The sequence below is a fragment of the Schistocerca cancellata genome, chromosome 8 (genome assembly GCF_023864275.1).
Source record: "Schistocerca cancellata isolate TAMUIC-IGC-003103 chromosome 8, iqSchCanc2.1, whole genome shotgun sequence".
Classification (NCBI taxonomy): Eukaryota; Metazoa; Arthropoda; class Insecta; order Orthoptera; family Acrididae; genus Schistocerca; species Schistocerca cancellata.
Window position 1 is genome coordinate 229075962 of NC_064633.1, and position 22542 is coordinate 229098503.

Below are 22542 nucleotides of genomic sequence, written 5' to 3' on the forward strand. Positions count from 1 at the left end.
GCCAGTGGTCGGCGGAAGGTGCACGTGCCCGTCGACCTGGGACCGGACCGCAGCGACGCACGGATGCACGCCAAGACCGTAGGATCCTACGCAGTGCCGTAGGGGACCGCACCGCCACTTCCCAGCAAATTAGGGACACTGTTGCTCCTCGGGTATCGGCGAGGACCATTCGCAACCGTCTCCATGAAACTGGGCTACGGTCCCGCACACCGTTAGGCCGTCTTCCGCTCACGCCCCAACATCGTGCAGCCCGCCTCCAGTGGTGTCGCGACAGGCGTGAATGGAGGGACGAATGGAGACGTGTCGTCTTCAGCGATGAGAGTCGCTTCTGCCTTGGTGCCAATGATGGTCGTATGCGTGTTTGTCGCCGTGCAGGTGAGCGCCACAATCAGGACTGCATACGACCGAGGCACACAGGGCCAACACCCGGCATCATGGTGTGGGGAGCGATCTCCTACACTGGCCATACACCACTGGTGATCGTCGAGGGGACACTGAATAGTGCACGGTACATCCAAACCGTCATCGAACCCATCGTTCTACCATTCCTAGACCGGCAAGGGAACTTGCTGTTCCAACAGGACAATGCACGTCCGCATGTATCCCGTGCCACCCAACGTGCTCTAAAAGGTGTAAGTCAACTATCCTGGCCAGCAAGATCTCCGGATCTGTCCCCCATTGAGCATGTTTGGGACTGGATGAAGCGTCGTCTCACGCGGTCTGCACGTCCAGCACGAACGCTGGTCCAACTGAGGCGCCAGGTGGAAATGGCATGGCAAGCCGTTCCACAGGACTACATCCAGCATCTCTACGATCGTCTCCATGGGAGAATAGCAGCCTGCATTGCTGCGAAAGGTGGATATACACTGTACTAGTGCCGACATTGTGCATGCTCTGTTGCCTGTGGCTATGTGCCTGTGGTTCTGTCAGTGTGATCATGTGATGTATCTGACCCCAGGAATGTGTCAATAAAGTATCCCCTTCCTGGGACAATGAATTCACGGTGTTCTTATTTCAATTTCCAGGAGTGTATATATAAAAAAAGAGAATTTAAATAAAAAGAAATAAATTAGTTTGTATTTGGAAATTTATTTTAACATTGATCATTGAAATTTCAGCATATTAAATTTGATTCATAAATAAACTGGTGCCTTATTTAGGATAGTGAAAATGTGAGATTGTAATCTTACGGAACACATCAAATATGGAGCCAAGATTGGGAGACTGCATACAACACTGCATTCATAAAACAACACACAAAGAACGTTGAAACATATGCAAGAGATAATTAACCACTACCAACCGATTCAATTTTCACCCAAAGAAGTTACGTTCGTAGAACAATCCTGTCCGTCATGTAATTACCACACACTGGTATACTAAATTCATATTAACTCTTTGTGAAATCTTCCCGAAAAGAATAGCTGAGGGCTACTTTGATGATTACACCACGTGCTTCACGTGGTCAACTTGGTTTACACAAAGAGTGTAACTCCACAATAATTTTGATAATTAAAATAAATTAGATCGAAAAGCAATTTACAAAAGAAAAACCTCTAACTGGTTACTATCGTCTTACTATTAACCTGATGGGTCAAACAATTGTATAAGCACGTGGTACTGGTTTCACAAAGTACACCCCACGTGGGTTGAACATAAAGAAAAGTTGCTGTATTGAAAAATTTTGTCAAGACGAGACGTTATAATCTCACGCACATTCGCATTTAAGATTGATGAACTTTGTTACAGTTACTGATCAACACGTGGTTCCACTTTACTCACAAAGTAGTGATAAAGCAACTACCGGAATATATTCTGAACTTCACAAGAGAATTACACTGCGCTGCAATTTAAGATAACATTATATATTTTAGAGCTAAACCTGAAATAAAGGTGATTAAATATTCAGTTAGGCTAACCTTAAGAAATCCATTGTCCTACGGACTTAGCAGACATGCACTTAGCCGGAGATCTTACCACTTCAGACGCTTGCCACAGACAGACTGACGTGATCCCTTCCTGAGGGGTGGCTCACAAATACAAACGGAAGTGGCCAGAGAGGCAGCTTCCTATACCAACATGACAAAGGACAGACAGGACCATACTAAGGATAGAAACCTCTTTGCTTTTAGAAAGCGTAGCTACCTGTTCCGGGGTTGGTCCTACTGTTCTCTAGCAGACAGGCTTGTCTGCTACCCTGAGGCATGCAACAAGAAATACATTTGCTCATTCATCATCTCACACAGAAGGGAAGGGGTTTGACAGTATCTTATCATATACAGTATATAAAAGAAAGCGGATGTAGGTTCCGTATGAGACTGTGTGACATGAATTACATATAAACTGTGTTTTAAAGTGTAGTAGTATGACAGATCGTTTTTGTTTATGTGTAAAAGTAACACGTTCCACTACTCAGTCTCCTCCCAGATAATCAGAAACGCCACAGTAAATTTAGAAGAGGAACTTATGCCGTAAATGACAACAGAGTTAAGAAATTAACATGAAAGGAATCCAACAGAGACCTTTCATAACCCCAACACTCCGAGAAAAGACTGTGCAGGGAATTTTCTGGCCATGCTAGGACATTCCCAAGCAGGCTTCTTACACCCTACTTAAACCAAAAGTGTAAAGAAAAGGCAAAAGGTCACTAGCTACTTGCTAAAACACAATAATTTCAACAAATCTTTAAAATCTACCAATTTCAAACAGAAAAAGAACACAATCTGTGAGACCTATTTAAAAGACAGTGTAGACATAATTCGGTCAGCAAGTAAAAACAATGGTTCCTGTGTCATTAATACGAAAACAATTTCTGGTTGTTACCCTTATGGAGTTCACCAGTATTTGCTCATTGCAAGAGCCAACTGATCACAGGAAAATTTATGACTGTTTATTAACAAGCAAAACTTTATGAAAATAGCAAAGGTGCCACAGCAATTAAAAAAGAACATGAAAATAACATCAGTATTATAAAGCAGAACATTACAATGCACAATCTGTAAAAGCAAAAAAAGTGATCATAGAAAAAAACATGTTATACAAAGTGGTTATCCCAAAAAACTTCTATATCTTATAAAACTAATAATTTGTAGAATTAAAATAGCTTTGTGGCACTAATTTATTCACTCTACTATATTTCAGTTAATTAGCAAACAATGATCATTGTGTCATTATACTGAAATCACAATTAATTGTGTGATTGTTACTCTTATGGGGTTCTGCACTATAAATATGCCCCATGCAAAGGCTAATCGATCACAGTTGAATGGGAATAAAAAGCTATCTGACTGATAAACGAAGCAATGCCACAGCAATAAATTTACGAAAGAAAATATCACAAATCTAATACATCACACAAAAACAAAGACTGATAAATAAAACAGCTCTGAAAGTACAATAGTCTATGTCTAAAAAAAAACAATAAATAAAACACCTGCAAAATACAAGAGTCAAAGTCTAAAAAACAACAATAAATAGAACACCTGCAAAATACAAGAGTCAGTCTAATAAACACCAATAAATCGAACCCCTGCAAAACACACAAGTCAAAGTTTCTGTGACAGAAACACACGTATATGCACTGGACTAAGAACCGTATAATTACTGTTCACTGACACACTCAGTACTTCCACTGTTCCGAGGCACAATATAAGGGGAAGGTGGGGTGGTTTGTCGCCGCAGCTGTCAGTAGGGATTTTTTGTCTATCTGTTGCGTGCAATCCCGCCGTCTCTGCCCTCTCATGAAGTTTCTCTTGGTGGCCCATGTCACGTACATCTCGATTTGGTTCCATGTTTGTGTTGTCAAATTCGTGCGGTATCCTTGTTTGACATGCCAGATTGATATTCCTGGGCAAGGATGACACTTAATGGCTCTTCTTTGTGCCACCCTTAGCTACCAGAGAACATCGAACTATGATTTACTGTCGCTTGACAGTGGTCATCCGTCAGGAAATGTTGATAGGCGTCGTTGAAGTCTGCAAGTTTCTCTGGACAGTACCTGTCAAAAGGCTCCACGCCCCTTGCGTTGTTACATTCTTGGGTTATCCTCAATTGGCTCGCCAGTTTGATATTCCAGGGCAAGGATGACACTTAATGGCTCTTATTTGTGCCACCCTTAGCGACCAGAGAACATCGAACCATGATTTACTGTCGCTTGACAATAGGCATCCGTCAGGAAATGTCGATAGGCGTCGTTGACGTCTGCAAGTTTCTCTGGACAGTACCTGTCAAAAGGCTCCACGCCACTTTATCTCCTGTCTTCTGTCATTTCACCGCAGTCGTCTCGTCACGGTCGCGTGCGTATGGTGCATTGCCAGCAGATGGATTTCCTTGCGGTGGACCGCTCGGACATCTCAGGTCATCGCCTCCAGGAAGGGTCGCATTGGTGCGGCCGGCCATTAGCTCCAGCTGCAAGGGAAAGTGTTTGCCGCATGCCCTTCTTTTGTGGTCGACTGCGCTCCCGAAATGTTCCGGTTGACAGTGTGTCCTGCTGGGAAACCCGCTAGTTTACAACTAGCCCTCCTCCTCGCTGCTCCCGCTGTCTCGTAAGAGTTTAGCCGGTTCGCATTCACGTTGTCAACTGCATTCACAGAAATTGTTCATCATAGTTATGTGATTACAAAATGTCATACATAATACCACTTAGTATTGTCTTTCACAATTTTTAACAACAAAAGTGAGACTTAATTTTTTTTAAATAAAAAAAGTTAGATGAATCGACAATATAAAAATAAAAGTTAAATGACTTGACAATATAAAAAGTAAAAGTGAAATGACTTGACAGTATAAAAATAAAAATTAAATGAACTGACAATATAATTTCCAAATCCACATCACTAATGTGGTTCACTTGCGTTTTAAAAAATCAAATGCTACTTATTAATTCACTAAAATGAATAGGATTATGCCTTGTGGCAGTATAGGTCAGGACAGCATAGGGTTCACATGTTATTTACACACACACACACACACACACACACACATGCACACCTGTTGTCTATACTACAAACTAACTACCCATAAACATGTATTACTCAAAATTCTACTTCTATCCACTACTAGTTAATCCAACAAGCTATTTCAATGCTACTTCAACAAAGTGTTTACACCACTACAACATTGTTCTAATTCGTCCTCTTCCTGACGCTCGCGGCATATGTCTTGTCACATGATAAATATGGAGAAACTTTCCTTAAACATACAAAATAAAAAGAACAATGGTTATTTACACGTCAAAACATTTATACCAGTTGACACACCTGATAAGAGACTCGCAATTATACATTTATCATACTCATATATTCACACATAATACAGTAAGACAATTTCATCTAAAATTACGTTATCACAAGAGTTAATCACGCAGATGACTCTGAGAAGGTTAAAAAAAATTTTTTTAATAGTTTATATTACATTTTCTTACCCATTTTGCTGCGATTTCGTTCCTTCTGTAAGTTACCTTTCGCTTCCAAATCAGTTATCTCGCCTGTGGTGGTCATTCTGGATTCATTTCTCATGAATGGCAAAATTGTGGTCATCTCTATTCTGTGAAACAGTATCATCTTAACATATTGAACTTACAACAGACACAAAAGATCCGAATCCTCCTGTAGTTTGAATGACAAATGTTTTGCTTCATCCTTATTACCTTAAACCAAGCTTTCCTTCGGTCCCATAATCAAAATTATTTAATCTTCCTCTACGTTCAAGAGGGAAATTTCCTCAGTACAAATCATATAGGCTGCAGTGCATCCCGCACCAGCGAAAACAGTGAGCTGTAATGCTCACAGCATCAGCAAAACACATAAACGTCTCTTTTCTAGGACAAGTACTAACGCAGAATAATTTTTCAGGCTCTGGCTCAACATCAATCAAGACTACAGAAAGGATCCATATTTCTGTTCCATTCTCCATTTGCTGAAAAACTGCTCGTATTTGACTACCACAATAATATTTCAGGGCCACGTAAATTACGCAAACCACAATTCTTCTTTCACCTTGAAGGGAATCAATATACTGACGAAATCCACAGACAGCACTTTACATACTCAGCTATAAATAACAAAAAAAAGATATATCATCAATATTAACATATTAGCGTATATTGGGAAGCCATTTGTTAAACAATCGTATTACCGCATCCTGTTTTCAAGATTCCAAACTTACTCATTCCTTTCTCAGAGTTCTCCTATCTTAAAATATTCATACAGCACGCATACTATAGTAAGAGATCCTCATTTATACTGACAGATATAGTATAGTAATAGATAGATAGTAGCACTGAAAGCAGAAAATCGGAAACAAGGCTACTAACAGCTTCGGGCCTGGGTTTGCCAGACCCATAATACCCACAGATCGGATATTCCCCTGAGTTTTGCCTTAATTCAATACAGATCTTGCTTCTCTCAGGAGCGACTCTTTTCAATTTACACCAAAAAACAATAAAAAGCATTTCACTCGTTCACAAAGAAACCTTTTATCTTCATATTTGAACCAACCTAAATCCTAATTGCACAAGGAAAAAAAATTAAAAACATCACTTCAATCAATCACATAGAAACATCTTTATCATTATTTTTACCAACATATTATCCAAAATGCATACGTCACAAATTTAAACTAATCAATTCTTTCTTCTCACCGTCCTCTCTACGTCTCACTGTCCTTTCTACTCATTTGCCATGTCGCTCACTTGTTCCGATTGGGCGCCTTCTGCGCTGATCGTTTGTCATTGCCGGTTTTGTTCATTTCCATTTGCTGGATTATGTCTAGGGTTAGCCGGCCGAATTTCAACATCATGAGGTGCTCCACCTACAGTCCTATTCCCACCGTATTCATCGAAGTATCGATTCTGGTTGCCGTACCTGTAGCGTTCACGATCTTGTCCACGTCCACGATCATTTCCGTTGTTCCACCTTTGTTCGCGACTGTTACCCCAATTTCTATACGGCCGGTCCCGATTATTGTTCCGTTCGCTTCGCGACGACCAGTCACGCCGTTGATTAGTACTACGGCCACGACTGCGATCGCACTGCTGTGCCCCGTAATAACTTTGTGCCTGATTAGGCGGGCATTCTCCTGTATTGTATTCCAACTCTTGGAGAAGTGTCTTAAACGTTTCCACGTCCTCTTTGCATCGTCCCGCAAGAATGACGTGGCGCAAGTGCATCGGCAATTTGGTGATGCATATCCTAATGAGTTCCGCAGGCCCGTATGGGTCGTATAGAAATTGATTTGCCTGCAACATGTGGTCGAATAGGCGTGCTGGGCTGCCGAAACCAGACTGGTTCAAATTCGGCAGCATAATTATGCCATGCTTGACCCTATCTTGTGCCGCTTCCGACCAATAGGCGGACAGTACGGCTTGTCGAAACTCCCGAGTAGAGTTGCAGTGACGCGCTGCCGACCTCATGCGAATCGCCGGTTCGCCTTCCAAATAGACACACATATGTTCTATCTTATGTGAACTTGCCCAGTCGGGGGGAAGACAAAACTCAAATTGCTCGAGCCATGCTCGTGGATGTATTCCTTTTTGCGAATTTCGAAATATCTCAAACTTTCTCACCGTAAGGAAATGTTTGAAAAGCAAATCCCCGCGTTTCCTCCCGGCGAGGCCCTTGAATGTTTCTATTTTTCTCATGTCTCCCCCTCAAAATACATTCTTCCCTTTCGTCAAAATCTCCCTCGTGGCCGGAGTCCCTCTCTGCACTGTTCGTACGACTATTTTTAGTGCTATTGGCGAGTTCGGAATCACACGCCATGCGGTATTCCAGATGCGCCACGCGTTCTTGTAATTCGCCTGTTAGATCTTTGTGCCGCCTGTTCACTTCGAACTGTCCCTTCTGAAATCTAAGAAGCGAACGCACTTCTTCGGTCTCTGCGACCGCTACCGGTGTAGTATTGTTCTCGCTTTCCGTCACCTTCATCGTGCCAACGATGTCTGCTAATGCCGCAATCTTATCATGTATTTGTCTGTTGTCCTCCGCCCCAGTCTGCTTCAATTGTTCTACTTGCTGTTCGAGAGCGTGAATCGCTTGACTGTTGTCCGCTACTGTGTTGCTAATGGACGCTGGACATTGCGTTTCCGCCTCCTGGACCCTCGAGAGTACCTGCTGGTGTTCTCTTTGGCATTCTTCTCTCAGCGCTTGGAAATTCCTAAGTAGCTGTTCTTCGCTCTCTTTGGATTCCGCATCGTGACTCCGCTTGCCCTGTTCTAAGGCTTGCAGACGATCATCGATTTGTTCAAATGTACGGCCTAATTCTTTCATAATATCACTTTTTATTTCACTTGCCAGATGGTTTATTCTTTGTGAGATATCATCGGACACTCTCTGCATCGACTTGTCAACTTTATTTGTCTGCTGGATTAATTTTTCGTCAATTTGTTCGCCTAGCTCGCGGATCGATTTTTCAGATTTCTCTGCGTTTTCTTTATTTTGTTGAAATAAGGCTTTCATGAGTTCTGCCAAATCAATTTGGTTAGTTGGAGGCAAACTAATTTCTGGCTCTGATGTGAGCCTGTTCGTGGTCCATGTTGCTCAAGTTGTTGGACCGCCTACTTTTAGCTTGGTTACGAGTCTGCATTAGTTCAATTTAGGCCAGGTATGCAACACACTAATCAGAATAAATGTATCCCGCAAAAATTACGACAGTCACACGAAAGGTACCCAACTTAGTACGCACTTTTTCACATGCACATCAAATTTATATCTTTGATCGAAGTCAGTGCAATTTACAAGTGAGAAAAAAAACGCATACATATAAAACACACAAATATAGAAAATGAAACAAGACAAACAACACAACGCCGCTCAACAACGCCGTGAATCTTTGGAAAGTCTGCTCAGAAACAACGCAGAAGTTGTTTGAGCGCTGCAGGGAAAAAAATTAAGATTATACAACGCTCGCAATCTAACGTTTCAGAGATTCCAGAGTCTAGCGGAATCACAGAACAGGGTCGCCATGTATAACGTTGTTGCTTATATTTTGCTATGAAAGCGGTGCTGATAGGCAATAAAAGCAGTTTAAAAGCTGTGAGCTGTCTGGGGAAGTTAACCTTGCATTACTGCGCAACTGTTTCACCAGGTATCCAGTCTAGCTTACCAAATTCTCAACCAGACTAACATTAATTATAATCTTTTGATAGTCATACGACAACCGGTGAAAAATATATAAAAGAAGAGAATTTAAATAAAAAGAAATAAATCAGTTTGTATTTGGAAATTTATTTTAACATTGATCATTGAAATTTCAGCATATTAAATTTGATTCATAAATTAACTGGTGCCTTATTTAGGATTGTGAATATGTGAGATTGTAATCTTACGGAACACATCAAATATGGAGCCAAGATTGGGAGACTGCATACAACACTGCATTCATAAAACAACTCACAAAGAACGTTGAAACATATGCAAGAGATAATTAACCACTACCAACCGATTCAATTTTCACCCAAAGAAGTTACGTTCGTAGAACAATCCTGTCCGTCATGTAATTACCACACGCTGGTATACTAAATTCATATTAACTCTTTGTGAAATCTTCCCGAAAAGAATAGCTGAGGGCTACTTTGATGATTACACCACGTGCTTCACGTGGTCAACTTGGTTTACACAAAGAGTGTAACTCCACAATAATTTTGATAATTAAAATAAATTAGATCGAAAAGCAATTTACAAAAGAAAAACCTCTAACTGGTTACTATCGTCTTACTATTAACCTGATGGGTCAAACAATTGTATAAGCACGTGGTACTGGTTTCACAAAGTACACCCCACGTGGGTTGAACATAAAGAAAAGTTGCTGTATTGAAAAATTTTGTCAAGACGAGACGTTATAATCTCACGCACATTCGCATTTAAGATTGATGAACTTTGTTACAGTTACTGATCAACACGTGGTTCCACTTTACTCACAAAGTAGTGACAAAGCAACTACCGGAATATATTCTGAACTTCACACGAGAATTACACTGCGCTGCAATTTAAGATAACATTATATATTTTAGAGCTAAACCTGAAATAAAGGTGATTAAATATTCAGTTAGGCTAACCTTAAGAAATCCATTGTCCTACGGACTTAGCAGACACGCACTTAGCCGGAGATCTTACCACTTCAGACGCTTGCCACGGACAGACTGACGTGATCCCTTCCTGAGGGGTGGCTCACAAATACAAACGGAAGTGGCCAGAGAGGCAGCTTCCTATACCAACATGACAAAGGACAGACAGGACCATACTAAGGATAGAAACCTCTTTGCTTTTAGAAAGCGTAGCTACCTGTTCCGAGGTTGGTCCTACTGTTCTCTAGCAGACAGGCTTGTCTGCTACCCTGAGGCATGCAACTAGAAATACATTTGCTCATTCATCATCTCACACAGAAGGGAAGGGGTTTGACAGTATCTTATCATATACAGTATATAAAAGAAAGCGGATGTAGGTTCCGTATGAGACTGTGTGACATGAATTACATATAAACTGTGTTTTAAAGTGTAGCAGTGTGACAGATCGTTTTTGTTTATGTGTAAAAGTAACACGTTCCACTACTCAGTCTCCTCCCAGATAATCAGAAACGCCACAGTAAATTTAGAAGAGGAATTTATGCCGTAAATGACAACAGATTTAAGAAATTAACATGAAAGGAATCCAACAGAGACCTTTCAGTGGTATCGTTCGTAACCTGTCCGGAGTCATATATTCTTAATTCTGCTGCAAGCAGACGGTTCCCAATGGTTCCTGATGCCGGCCGCGGTGGTCTCGCGGTTCTAGGCGCGCAGTCCGGAACCGCGCGAGTGCTACGGTCGCTGGTTCGAATCCTGCCTCTGGCATGGATGTGTGTTCTGTCCTTAGGTTAGTTAGGTTTAAGTAGTTCTAAGTTCTAGGGGACTGATGACCACAGCTGTTAAGTCCCATAGTGCTCAGAGCCATTTTTGGTTCCTGATGACAAAGCACGTGCAACATGTTCCCAGATTTGGTCCGTGGATGAAGTTTCGTCAGCCACCGCTGCTCACACAATGCGTCGATCTTGACGTGCGTCTGTACTAAGTGGACTCCAGAACCTGGTCTACAGGTGTGAGAGGGTTCTTCTGAACGCTGTTGAAAGCAATGACACACCACGGATACGCTGTGACAACATGTACAACAATCTGTCTACACGTCCATCCAGCTTCTATCAGGCGCACAGCGCGACCCCTTCCAAATGGCTGAAGTCGTTCAGCAGGAGAGTGTATTCGTCGCTGGGACATTGTTGTACGCTAGAATGAATGCTACACTGTTCACCTCTAAACTCAATCCAGTCACTCGCTGCAGAGTAAAAGCAGAGGGTGCACTGGCATGTCTCCTGAGAGACATCTGATTGCCATGATCGTGACAAATGAATCACTAACACAACAACCCCTCACTATGCACATATTATTCCCTCGTGCCACTGAGCGCAGTCCTTGAGGGCGTTGCATTGCCTCAGCAGTGTATATTAAATTTTCTGCAAAAAATGAATAAAGTTCAGCATTGTCTCAGGAACAAATATTATGAAATGTGAACATACGACCTCTTAATCTGGCCAGGAAGGAAAACGAGGAAAGGCTAGACCAGTGGGGATCTGGCACAGTTCATTCATCGGTACAACATACAAATTTGTTTTGAAGAGACTGAATTACATTAAACCCAATTAATAATTTTATTAAACAACAATTAATTTAAATATTAAACAATAATCAGTGATGGCAGAAAATGTGAATTATAACTCGCCCGTACTAGCTGCTTGCCAGACCATAAGATAAAAGAGTAATGACGCAAACTTCATAAGCAGAAGACACCAATAAAAAAATTTAATAACACTGAACGGGCTTCATAATAGGCCATTGCCAAAAAATTACCAAAATGCAAAGCGACCACAGAAGGAGAACAAAAGATTTAAAACCGCATAAAACAGTCATGTTAGCAATGCTTACAGGGTTCCACAATAGCATTGAGATAATTAAAATTTACATTGAATAAGAATAACCGTTGAGATCTCAACTATCTGCAATAACTTTATAAAAAGGGAGCCTCTTTTAATTAACGACTGGATTGTCTCAGAATTATTCTAATATTTGATCTTAGCTTTAAACGGAAGCACTGAAGGCCAGGGCTGGGCTTGGGAGAAATTACATGCAGATGACGGACGGCGCGAGCCTTCGCTGCCCAAGGCTTGTGCACAAAATCACATAAACAGGCGGCTGTGAGAGACGACTGCGCCCAGAATGAGTGGGCCTGACAAGGGTCGGTAAATAGCAGCGACGTCAGAGCACAAGCAGTCTTAACAACACTCGCTGCATCAAAAATAAATTCCATAAGTGCAAGCACAAGTCAAGGCCAAGATTATAATAAATAATGATTACGTTTCCAATAGTTAATGCAATTTCTTGAGCAGCAATACTCGAAATTTAACAGTCTTCTAAGAAATTCGCAGAAAATTTAAGACCTACGTACAGTTGGCTTAAGGAAATTTCAGAATTAAATGCTTACACCAAATCCTGCTGGAACGAATGACTGAGCCAGTCCCAGTAGCCTCAAATTCTACTGCTCCTGGGCACGTACACAGTCCAGGCCAAGCTCAGAACGGGCAATGTGTCCTAAAACAAACTAAAATTTCCACATAAACCACTTAAATAAAGTAAATGTACGATATACATCACCTGAAGCGGAATAAGCAATACAATAGCGTCAATGAATAAGGCACAGTTGAGCCACGTCCTGCCGGCCGTCGTGGCCGAGCGGTTCTAGACGCTTCAGTCTGGAACCGCGCGACCGCTACGGTCGCAGGTTCGAATCCTGCCTCGGGCATGGATGTGTGTGATGTCCTTAGGTTAGCTAGGTTTAAGTAGTTCTAAGTTCTAGGGGACTGATGACCTCAGATGTTAAGTCCCATAGTACTCAGAGCCATTTTGAGCCAAGTCCAGGAAAACGGTAATGTTCCGCCAGAGGACAAATACAAATTGAGCACAGCATTTATCCAAAATGTTCAAATTACATATAATTCACACGTTTCTTAACACGACCCTGATAACATTCGCGCAACTCGGTAATCGACTTTCACACTAGGAATAGACAATCTGTGATAACATTAAACATCGACCAATACCTGGCGCCAAATCTAATGTTAGCTGAAAATTATTTGCCTCAAGAAGGCGAGAGTTAATAACAAGCAGGTAGAAACACTTTAATAGGCACAAACACTACAATGCCAACGAACTTCACAACAAGCTTCCTTATAGAGGCGGACACTAACCCAAATTAAAGGCGCCACGGACACTTGAAATTCAAAGATCGATCTTTGAATAAGATGCAATATACAAAGGTCTAATTAAAGTATTAAAGTATTTAACACACCTTTTTAACACAAATTCTTGCTCATACAATTCAGCCTTCGAGTTCCATGAGGGCGCGGACTTCAGTGCCAGTAAACAGAACTGAAGAATCAAGAAATTCCGGTAAACATGCCTCTGACAGCTCGACGGGTTTTAGAAATCCACTCCTGAGGATCCCTGGCACTCGAAGCCGAACACAGGCAAACATGACTCCTGCATATCCTTCCCCAGAGACAGGCAGATGGCGACAAAAGGCCTCCTTTCCGCTTGGTTGCTGCACTGATACTCCCATCATCATACTAACTGTCATACTGCCCTTGCAGGCCCGATAAGCCGACCCTCCAGGCCAAGCCAGAGGGAGTTGCGCTCGCTAAGCAACATCTTGGAGCCAAATATAAGAGCGTATCGATATCGATATAGCACGGCAAGCCGCCAGGGCTGACATTTCGCTATGTGAATCTGATAGAACAAAACAAGGGTTTACGAGTTTTCATCCCATCGCGACTGTTCTTAAATATTAATGAATAAAACGAAAGAAAATCAACCAACAGGAATAGAAGTTTCGAAGACGTTAAAGATTACGAACGCTCTGGACGTACCAGGACATCATCAGTCAAATGAAACGTGGAAAAGGTGAAATAAATGATTATGAACGATCGCTGAATTCAAATCAGAGAAGTCACTTATGATGTTCGCATAGCAACTGCCCCATGTCATGAAATTTTTCCGGCGTTTTGGATCCTTCTTTGAAACTGGAATTATTATGTTTTCTTGAAGTATGGGAGTATTTCCCCTGTCTCGTCTATCTTTCACACCAGGTTGTGCAATTTTGTCATGGCTAGCACGCCCAAAAACCTCAGTTATTTTTTGGGAAAGTCGCACAATCCAGTGCCTTTTGTTCTACTGTGGTGTTTCAGTGCTGTCAAATTCTTCTCTCATCGTCACATATCCCATCTCATCTTCATCTACTCCCTCTTCCGTTTGTATAATACTGTCTTTAGGTTCGCCGGACGGGGTGGCCGAGCGGTTCTAGGCGCTACAGTCTGGAACCTCACGACCGCTACGGTCGCAGGTTCGAATCCTGCCACGGGTATGGATGTGTGTGATGTCCTTAGGTTAGTTAGGTTTAAGTAGTTCTAAGTCCTAGGGGACTGATGACCTCAGAAGTTAAGTCCCATAGTGCTCAGAGCCATTTCAACCATTTTTTTGTCTTTAGGTTCAGTTCTCTTGTAATGCCCTTTTACATATTCCTTCCACCTTTGAGTTTTCCCCACGTTTGTTTAGTACTGATTCTATGTAAATCGGTAAGCGGGTATAAGGCTCCATCCAACCTGTCGTTGACCAGTCTGGTGTGGCAGATGAAGACAGCAAAACGAAAGCCGAAGTTCCAAATTTCACTTTTAATAAATAGTTCACGCAGAAGAACCGTGCAAACACACCGTCGCCAGACCATGGAACAGACTCTTTGCATGGAGCGCAGAGTAATAAGCATCCCTGGCGAAACCAATAAGTCGCCAGGTCCGGATGGAATCCCAATTCAGTTTTACAAATAGCACTCTACAGCACTGGCTCCGTAGCTAGCGCGAAGTCCCAAGCGACTGGAAAAAAGCGCAAGTGACTCCTGTATGTAAGAAGGCTAAAAGAACGGACGCCCAAAATTACAGACCAATATCCCTAACATCGGTTTGCTATAGAATCCCTGAACATATTGTGAGTTCGAATATAATAAATTTCCTGTAGACCGAGAAGCTTATATCTACGGATAGAAAGCATCGCTCATACGAAACTCAGCTTACCCTCTTTTTGCGTGATATACTGCGAACTGTGGATTAAGGGCAACAGGCAGGTTTCATGTTTGTAGATTTCTGGAAAGTATTGACACTATGTCCCACTGCACACTCTTAACGAAGGTACGATCATTTGGAATAGGTTCCCAGTTATGTGAGTCAAAAAATGGCTCTCAGCACTATGGGACTTAACTCCTGAGGTCATCAGTCCCCTAGAACTTAGAGCTACTTAAACCTAACTAATCTAAGGACATCACACACATCCATGCCCGAGGCAGGATTCGAACCTGCGACCGTAACGGTCTTGCAGTTCCAGACTGAAGCGCCTAGGACCGCTCGGCCACACCGGCTGACAGCTATGTGAGTCGGTCGAAAATTTATTAAGTAACAGATGCAAGTATGTTGTCCTCGAAAGCGACTGTTCATCAGAGACAAGGGTATCATCAATAGTTTTCCAAGTAAGTGAGACAGGACAGCTACTGTTTTCTATGTACGTAAATGATCTAGCCGAGTGTGTAGATACCAATCTGCGATTGTTTGCTGATGATGCTGTGGTTTACGGGAAGGTGTTGAAGTTGGATGACTGTAGCAGGATACAAGATGACTTAAATAAAATTTCTAGTTCGTTCGATGAATGGCAGCTAGCTCTAAATGTAGAAATATGTAAGTTACTGCGGATGAGTAGGAAAAATAAACCAGTAATGTTCGTATGACCAAAAATAGTATCCTTCTTGACACAGCCATGTCGCTTGTATACCTGGGCGGAACGTTGCAAAGCGATATAAAATGGAACGAGTGTGTACCACATATAGCACGTTGGTATGATCTATTCTTGAGCACTGCTCGAATGTTTGGGATCAGTACCATGTCAGATTAAAGGCAGACATCGAGGCAATTCAGTTGTGAGCTGCTAGACTTTTTAAGGTAGGTTCGAAAAAAGGGGAAATATGACGGAGATGCTTCGGAGATTCAAATGGGAATCCCTGGAGGGAAGGTGACGTTCTTTCGAGGAATACTATTGAGAAAATTTAGAAAACCGTTATTTGAAGTTTATTGCAGAAAGATTCTGTTGCCGCCAACATACATTTCGCGTAAAGACAAAAATGGTTCAAATGGCTCTAAGCACTACGGGACTTAACATCTGAGGTCATCAGTCCCCTAGACTTAGAACTACTTAAACCTGTCTAACCTAAGGACATCACACACATCCATTCCCGAGGCAGGAATCGAACCTGCGACCGTAGCAGCAGCGCGGTTCCGGACTGAAGCGCCTAAAACCGCTCGGCCTCACGTAAAGACCATGAAGATAATATGAGAGAAATTATTGCTCATACGGAGGCAAACAGACAGTAGTTTTGCCCTTGCTCTATTTGCGAGCGCAACGGGAAAGGAAATGACCAACAGTGGCATAGGATCCCCTCCGCCACGCACGCGCTTGCGGAATATATATGTAGATGTAGATGATTTTCCGTCTGAGCTTTTGATATTCATACAGGAGCTTCTGTTTTATGTATAGGTCTTTTTAATTTTTCTGTAGTTGTCATCTATCTTTTCCCTATTTATACATGATTCTACAATCTTGCATGTGCCCTCTAGCCATTACTGCTCCACAATGTTCCAATTTCTGTTTATCTCATGTTTTATATGTCTCTATTCCCTTTCGACTGTCTCATTTACTGCATTTGTACATTTTCTTCTTTCGTCGGTTAAATCCAGTATCTCTCGTTTTATCCATGGATTTCCACTGGGTCTTGAGTTTTTACCTATTTGATCCGGTACTGACTTCACTGTCTCAGTGTCTCATTTCTCTTGTGTTCCCCTTCCCTGGTAAGTCGATCGCTGCCTAACGCTCCCTCTGAAACTCTGAATAAACTCTGTTTTTTTTCTATTTTGCAAGTCTCATCTCCTTAATTTCCTCCCTTTCTGCAGTTTCTTCAGCTTTAATCTGCAATTAATTATCATTAAAATTATGGCCAGAATCTACATATGTCCCTGGAAATGTCTTAAAAGTTAAGATCTGGCCTCGTAGTCTTATCATTACATAATCAATCTAAAACCCAGTTCTCTTCCGTTTATAGAACATTCTTATTCTTAAACTATGTGTCATACTCTGCGCAAAATTCTACCAGGCGTCGTTCTCTTTCAATCCTTTCTTCCTGTCCATTTTCTCTCTCTTCATCATTTGCAGATGGCAAATAAACTTGAACTAATTTAGTGGGTGCTGACTTCGTTCACTGTTCGTAGCAGCTTACTAGCGTTCCTGTTTCCTTATTCATTACTAGAGACACTCCCGCTTTACTCCTATCTTATTTAGTGTTTGTTGCCTGATCTTCCTACCACCACGCTTAGCAGACTCTAGCTGTATCTAACTTCAGCCTATCACTTTCCCTTTGCAAATTCCGTAACAAACTTACCCGATTAAGGGACCTAAAATTCCAACCTCGACCCGTAGAATGTCAGTTTTGCTTTTCCTAATAGTGATATACCACTGAATCAAATGAAACTGTGTGGCTGCAGAGAACTTCTAAAGTCTCAGACATCTATTATGTATAATTACAGGCCAGCATTCGAACCCACGTCTCCTGTTCACTAGATGGATGTGGTAACCACTGCGCCACCCTAGCACAGTGGCTCTGAATTAACTGTACCGATTACCCTAGCATGCCTCCATCCTCAACCCAAATTCAGTCTGCATATACACATCGTAGATGTTTGAGACTTGAAATCGTCTCTGGACCCCCTTCTAACAGCCGTGTACCGCAAGTCTCTAGAGGAACAGAAGGTTCCAAATGATTGGGAAAGAGCACAGGTAGTCCCAGTCTTCAAGAAGGGTCGTCGAGCAGATGCGCAAAACTATAGACCTATATCTCTGACGTCGATCTGTTGTAGAATTTTAGAACATGTGTTTTGCTCGAGTATCATGTCGTTTTTGGAAATTCAGAATCTACTATGTAGGAATCAACATGGATTCCGGAAACAGCGATAGTGTGAAACCCAACTCGCTTTATTTGTTCCTGAGACCCAGAAAATATTAGATACAGGCTCCCAGGTAGATGCTATTTTTCTTGACTTCCGGAAGGCGTTCGATACAGTTCCGCACTGTCGCCTGATAAACAAAGTAAGAGCCTACGGAATATCAGACCAGCTGTGTGGCTGGATTGAAGAGGTTTTAGCAAACAGAACACAGCATGTTGTTATCAACGGAGAGACGTCTACAGACATTAAAGTAACCTCTGGCGTGCCACAGGGGAGTGTTATGGGACCATTGCTTTTCACAATATATATAAATGACCTAGTAGATAGTGTCGGAAGTTCCATGCGGATTTTCGCGGTTGATGCTGTAGTATACGGAGAAGTTGCAGCATTAGAAAATTGTAGCGAAATGCAGGAAGATCTGCAGCGGATAGGCACTTGGTGCAGGGAGTGGCAACTGACCCTTAACATAGACAAATGTAATGTATTGCGAATACATAGAAAGAAGGATCCTTTATTGTATGATTATATGATAGCGGAAAAAACACTGGTAGCAGTTACTTCTGTAAAATATCTGGGAGTATGCGTGCGGAACGATTTGAAGTGGAATGATCATATAAAATTAATTGTTGGTAAGGCGGGTACCAGGTTGAGATTCATTGGGAGAGTCCTTAGAAAATGTAGTCCATCAACAAAGGAGGTGGCTTACAAAACACTCGTTCGACCTATACTTGAGTATTGCTCATCAGTGTGGGATCCGTACCAGATCGGGTTGACGGAGGAGATAGAGAAGATCCAAAGAAGAGCGGCGCGTTTCGTCACAGGGTTATTTGGTAACCGTGATAGCGTTACGGAGATGTTTAGGAAACCCAAGTGGCAGACTCTGCAAGAGAGGCGCTCTGCATCGCGGTGTAGCTTGCTGTCCAGGTTTCGAGTGGGTGCGTTTCTGGATGAGGTGTCGAATATATTGCTTCCCCCTATTTATACCTCCCGAGGAGATCACGAATGTAAAATTAGAGAGATTAGAGCGCGCACAGAGGCTTTCAGACAGTCGTTCTTCCCGCGAACCATACGCGACTGGAACAGGAAAGGGAGATAATGACAGTGGCACGTAAAGTGCCCTCCGCCACACACCGTTGGGTGGCTTGTGGAGTATAAATGTAGATGTAGATGTCGATGTAGATGACCCATAGAGTTAATTTTATTAAAGTACCTATGTCTGAATTTCAGACTGGAACCCCCGTTTCGTTCGATGCTGAGGTGCTATTCCAATACAGATGGAGGGCCTCTGCAATGCTGTTTGAGTTTATGGGGAATTCCAGAAGGGCTAAGGAGTAAATGGGAATTTGGATTGAGGAGGTAGGCGTGCTAGGGTAGTTAGGGGTAGTTGTGCAAAGCCACTGTGCCAGGGTGGCGTAGTGGTTAGCGCATCTGCCTAGTAAGCAGGAGACCTGGGTTTGAATCCCGGCCATGGTAAAAATTGTCATTCGTCGCTTCAGTCTGTATATATGCATCCTACTGAGTAGTCCTCTCCTGAAGATTAGTTGGGGGCACAGTTTTACCCCCGGAATATTTTACCCTCGAGAATATCTTTATCATTTAACCAGAAATTACAGCTGTATGTTTTTAATGAAAATAATGGCTGTAGTTTCCCTTTGCTTTCAGCCGTTCGCAGTATGAGAGCAGTGATACCATGTTAGCTAACGACCAGATCAGTCACTCAGCAGACTGTTGCCCCCGCTACTACTGAAAAGGTTGCTGCTCCTCTTTAGGAACCATGGGTAGTCTGGCCTCTCCACAGATAGCACACCACTGTGTTTGCCTCTGCCATCTGTGTCGCTAAGGCACGCAGTGCACCCCAACACGGCAAGGTCCACAAGTTCATGAGGCCTCATGGGAAATAAGGGCGTTATTAACGTGTTGTTAGGTATGTATGACCATGATAAATTGATTTTGTGTAAGTGATGAAAACTGAAAAAAATTACGATTTTTCTTCATACCTTGCTGTGAGCATACCCATATTTGTCAATGGAATGAATACTTTCCCCAAACCGGCAGATAACAGGAATAATCAAACACTGCGCCAGGGCAGCGCCAGTGAATAGAAACTGCGGAGTTATATTGGTTCAAATAGCTCGAAGCACTATGGGACTTAACATCTGAGGTCATCAGTCACCTAGACTTAGAACTACGTAAAACTAACTAATTTAAGGACATCATACACAGCCACGCCCGAGGCAGGATTCGAACCTGCGACCGTAGCAGCCGCCTGGCTCCCGACTGCAGCGCCTAGAACCGCTCGGCCACGGGGGCCTGCAGCGGAGTTCTAGCAACGCTCCAGCCATCAGCAGAATTGGGGGCAAGTTATGCAAAACTCCCATCAACAAATGATAATGTGATTTGTAGATCTCCTTGATTTGTAGATCTCTTTGGAATTAGCGAAGTTCGGTGGAAGGAGGAACAAGACTTCTGGTCAGGTGAATACGGGGTTATAAATACAAAATCAAATAGGGGTAATGCAGGAGTAGGTTTAATAATGAACAAAAAAAATAGGAATGCGGGTAAGCTACTACAAACAGCATAGTGAACACATAATTGTGGCCAAGATAGATACGAAACCCACGCCTACCACAGTAGTACAAGTTAATATGGCGACAAGCTCCGCAGATGATAAAGAGATTGATGAAATGTATGATGAGATAAAAGAAATTATTCAGGTAGTGAAGGGAGACGAACATTTAATAGTCATGGGTGACTGGAATTCGATAGTAGGAAAAGGGAGAGAAGGAAACGTAGTAGGTGAATATGGAATGGGGGTGCGGAATGAAAGAGGAAGCCACCCAGTAGAATTATGCACAGAGCATAACTTAATCATAGCTAACACTTGGTTCAAGAATCATAAAAGAAAGTTGTATACATAGAAGAAGCCTGGAGATACTGACAGGTTTCAGATATATTATATAATGATCAGACAGAGATTTAGGAACCAGGTTTTAAATTGTAAAACACTTCCAATAGCAGATGTGGACTCTGACCACAATCTATTGGCTATGAACTGTAGATTCAAACTAAAGAAACTGCAAAAAGGTGGGAATTTAAAGAGATGGGACCTGGATAAACTGACAGAACCAGAGGTTGTAGAGAGTTTCAGGGAGAGCATTAGGGAACGATTAACAAGAATATGTGAAAGAAATACAGTAGAAGAAGAATGGGTAGCTTTGAGGGATGAAGCAGAGAAGGCAGCAAAGAATCAAGTAGGAAAAAAGACGCGGGCTGATAGAAATCCTTGGGTAACAGAAGAAATATTGAATTTAATTGATGAAAACAGAAAATATAAAAATGCAATAAATGAAGTAGGCAAAAAGGAATACAAACGTCTCAAAAATGAGATCGACAGGAAGTGCAAAATGGCTAAGCAGGGATGGCTATAGGACAAATGTAAGGATGTAAAGGCTTATCTCACTAGGGGTAAGATAGATACTGCCCACAGGAAAATTAAAGAGATCTTTGGAAAAAAGAGAGCCACTTGCATGAATATCAAGAGCTCAGATGGAAACGCAATTCTAAGCAAAGAAGGGAAAGCAGAAAGGTGGAAGGAGTATATAGAGCATCTATACAAGGGCGATGTACTTGAGGACAATGTTATGGAAATGGAAGAGGATGTAGATGAAGATGAAATGGGAGATATGATACTGCGTGAAGAGTTTGACAGAGTACTGAAAGACCTAAGTCGAACCAAGGCCCAGGGAGTAGACAGCATTCCATGAGAACTACGGTTAGCCTTGGGAGAGCCAGCCCTGACGAAACTCTACCATCTGGTGAGCAAGATGTATAAGACAGGCGAAATGCCCTCAGACTTAAAAAGAATATAATAATTCCAATCCCAAAGAAAGCAGGAGTTGACAGATGTGAAAATTACCGAACTATCAGTTTAATAAGCCACGGCTGCAAAATGTGAACACGAATTCTTTGCAGCCGAATAGAAAAACTGGTAGAGGCCCACCTCGGGGAAGATCAGTTTGGATTCCGTAGAAATGTTGGAACACGTGAGGCAATACTCACACTACGACTTACCTTATAAGATAGATTAAGGAAGGGCAAACCTATGTTTCTAGCATTTTTAGACTTAGAGAAAGCTTTTGACAATTTTGACTGGAATACTCTCTTTCAAATTCTGAAGGTGGCAGGGGTAAATTACAGGGAGCGAAAGGCTATTTACAATTTGTACAGAAACCAGATGTAAGTTATAAGAGTGGAGGGGCATGAAAGGGAAGCAGTGGTTGGGAAGGGAGTGAGACAAGGTTGTACCCTATCCCCAATGTTATTCAATCTGTATATTGAGCAAGAAGTAAAGGAAACAAAAGAAAAATTCGGAGGAGGAATTAAAATCCATTGAGAAGAAATTAAAACTCTGAGGTTCGCCGATGACTTTGT

The 22542-nt window shown here is 42.1% G+C and overlaps 1 non-coding gene across 1 annotated transcript; it reads left to right on the plus strand.

Annotated features, from left to right (window-relative positions):
• Positions 1–19512: 19512 nt before the first annotated feature.
• Positions 19513–19584, plus strand: Trnat-agu (transfer RNA threonine (anticodon AGU)). Its single transcript has one exon. It is a non-coding gene; the product is annotated as a tRNA-Thr (tRNA).
• The last annotated feature ends 2958 nt before the right edge of the window (positions 19585–22542 follow it).